This window comes from Hippocampus comes, unplaced genomic scaffold, assembly GCF_001891065.2.
Source record: "Hippocampus comes isolate QL1 unplaced genomic scaffold, H_comes_QL1_v1.1 scaffold50, whole genome shotgun sequence".
In the NCBI taxonomy this organism is placed as follows: domain Eukaryota; kingdom Metazoa; phylum Chordata; class Actinopteri; order Syngnathiformes; family Syngnathidae; genus Hippocampus; species Hippocampus comes.
This window is the reverse complement of record NW_017805122.1, coordinates 1,601,129-1,604,272: the sequence shown is the minus strand read 5'-3', so window position 1 is coordinate 1,604,272 and position 3,144 is coordinate 1,601,129. Positions and strand designations below refer to the sequence as shown.

Sequence of the window (3,144 nt, the reverse complement as noted above, 5' to 3'; positions counted from 1 at the left end):
GGAGGGGGAGCGGGAGGGGGGGGGGCAGCCCGAGTGGGACTTAGGAGCGCATTGACGGCCCATAAAGGGGGCCGGCGCGGTGGCTATTGTGCTCCCCCCTTTTTTTTTTTGTGTCCAAGAGTTTCAACTATTTACAAAAGGTTGGCCGGTGCGTGGTTGGCGGTTGAGCCAGCTGCGCAAAAAGCAGCGGCGGCGCCGCCGTGGTTGCTTGCGCAGCGGCCGGACTTCCCCACTTTTTGTGCAAACTCTCCCCACTGGTGTTTTTGCGTAAAGAAGCAGCGCGCGGGGTTATTTCCTCTCCCGTTGTCGGTTCGCCTTTTCCACCCCGATCCCCAAGCCTGCTCAAAATGTCCCTTTTAGTCGCTAAAATGGCGTTCTAGAGCGACAAAACGCGGGTGAGCTCGGCTCGAAATGCACCTTCCGCGCCATAGTGGTGGAGGCCCCCTTCGTAGCGACTGCAGCATGGCAGGGTAGTGCGGCGTAAAGACGAGTTGAGCCGGATAAAAGCACGCACGGGCACCAAGTAAAACACGACGGTGACCTCGGCGCTAACGCCACGGAACCACCCCAGGCCGTCCGGGCTGGTTTAGCCCCACGACGGCGGTGCTAATGTGCGCCAAAAAGCGCCCAGCACCTTTTCCAAGAGGCGGCAGCCTGGCGCACAGAACCGGTGACCCTTCCATCTTTGCGCGTCCTTCCACCGCACGATCGCGTCGGTTAGCCGCCGTTTCGGGCACCCGTTTCGCTCGAAAACAAGCCGCCGAGGCCGTGTGCACACCCCGCGGGCTTTAGCGCGGCGTGTGCGGGCTGCCCGAAGCCCCTTTGGAAGCGTGCTCGCCGCGGCCGGCAGAAACAAGAGGGCGATGACGCCATTTTCTGCAAAAACAAGCACGCTCGGGAAGCCCGAAGCCGAAGGCGCCGAGAGCCTTCCGTGCATCGCCAAATCGCCCGCGAAACGAGTACTTACCGTGTATCTCCTGGACGAGGGCTGCTAGGGCGGTGTGTCGAAGGGGCTTCGCGAGCCGATGTGGCGGATCCGGAGCGTGTTCGGCGTGGCCGGTTCACTCGTGCCGAGCGAAGTTGCACTGCGTGCCGCTGCCTTTGTGCACCCAGAGGAGGCTCTCGGGCGCCGAGGCTGTCTCTGCGCAAAGGTGCACCCTCTTCCCCCCGTCCCGCTCGGGCTTGCCAGACATGCGAGGGGTGACAACAGATGAGGATTTGGCGTGAGAGAAAGCAAACATACACGAAAGCACGACGACGCTTCGTCGCGACGACCCCCTTTGATATCTTTGTAGCTTTAATCCAAAGGCCACACACGTCTAGCGCCAAAATTTGTGTCGCCAACCCCCCAAAAACGCGCAAGCGAGGCTTTGCGAACACGAACCCCCCCAACGGGACGCAATCAGGGCGCTTTAAACTTCACGTAGAAACGCATCGAACCGTGCAGAGAGGCTCAAACTTGTGGCACAAGACGAAATATTGGTCAAGAAAACTTCAGCAACTTGTATTGGTCGAGTTCAGGGCCCCTACAGTTGACAAATCAATTCTGTGATAGAATTCCCACAGTCAGGTAAATGTTCACAGATTGAACAGACTCATTGACTAGTCAACTTGACTACTCCACATTGGGCATTTAACACTTAGTCGACTAATTGCATATTCTTACTCTGTACATCGAGGAAGAGTAGAAATACTAATTCAGTGCCTGAATTTAAATGTGAAAAAAAAAATTCTGCAGTAGAATTTCGAACAGGTTGAACAGCTAATCGACAAGTCCACTTTCGAACTCCGCATTGACATTGAACTCATCGCTATTGGATTTTTGACTAATTCAGTGCCTGAATTTAAATGTGAAAAAAAAATTCTGCGGTATAATTTCTAACAGGTTGAACAGCTAATCGACGAGTCCACTTTAGAACTCCGCATTGACATTGAACTCATCGCTATTGGATTTTTGACATCTTGCCTTCCAAGACGACTGTACTGTTCTTCAAAAACTATCAATGACGCGATTTATCAACTTGGATTTGACTTTCCTCATATTACGGCCAACTTTATTACAGATTCAACCGATAATTAACATTAGCCAGTGCTCCGTGCGTAAGCAAGTTTCAGCGAGCTGTCTACTCAGAAATAATTTCACCTAATTGGTTTGCAACTTGATATTATTGAAAATAATGATCTCATCAAAAGTTAGCCTCACACGTTGGACATTTAACAGTAAAGTGATCATTTCAGAAAGCGCAAAATGTAACCACGGACCACACAACCTAATCCAATTTCAGTGCTACCAATTTTAAATGACTTGCTATTTTAGCACGTCTACATAAATGTTGGGCGTGTGTAAAAAAAAAAATACTAAAAAAAAAAAAAAAAAACAATCAACAACTTTACTCACTAAATAGTAGTGTTTAATGTTTATTTATTGTGTTCCTAATTATATTTCACGTGGGAAAAACGTCAACCTTCTGCTGTTTATTTGCAATGCTAACAGTGGCTAGCTGAGCTAAAGCTAATGCTAGAGATGCTGGCTTCCAAAATGTTGACCAAGTCATACAAACGTCGTGAAACGAACACTGCAAAGAAGAAGACTCATTGATGAACGTAAATTATTTGCGTCCTAAAACTGGACCATAACTAGTCAAAGATTGAAATTGAGTTTTTTTTTGTCCAAAATAAAATATGAATCTTCTCATCCAATATGAAAATGAAAAATCATAATCCCAGACTATAAAAAATATATTCTTCTGGTTGCAAAGTCACAAAATAGTCATCACACGGAGGTGGGCCAAACATGTTACGTTACTATTTTTTCGAGACTGTTGGAAAGAAGTCACAAAGTAAGTAAAATGTCTGCAAAATTGAAAAATATTTAGACGACAATTACATTTCAATCATTTACCGGCTGGATATTAATAAAAAGTTCAATTTTAAAATTTGGACCGAACTACATGTTTAAAAACAAAAAAATCTTCGAGATTAAATGCAAGCGTGTTGTATTTGAAAGTGAAACACAACTGAACTCTCCAAAGGTAGTACTTCACGTAGTACTTTTACATACCACTAGAGGGAATCTGTGAAACACCGAATCACTGATTTAGAAATTACCTATTTCCAAACAATTTTTTTTTTGTGGGGGGAACA

At 46.9% G+C, this 3,144-nt stretch overlaps 1 protein-coding gene across 1 annotated transcript in view; it reads right to left on the bottom strand.

Annotated features, from left to right (window-relative positions):
- Positions 1 to 1,578, bottom strand: part of znf800b (zinc finger protein 800b) — an 11,217-nt gene extending 9,639 nt beyond the window's left edge. Inside the window, 1 exon segment of the mRNA XM_019866130.1 lies at positions 968 to 1,578. The gene's annotated coding sequence lies outside the window, so the exon portion shown is untranslated.
- Between the last annotated feature and the right edge of the window lie 1,566 nt (positions 1,579 to 3,144).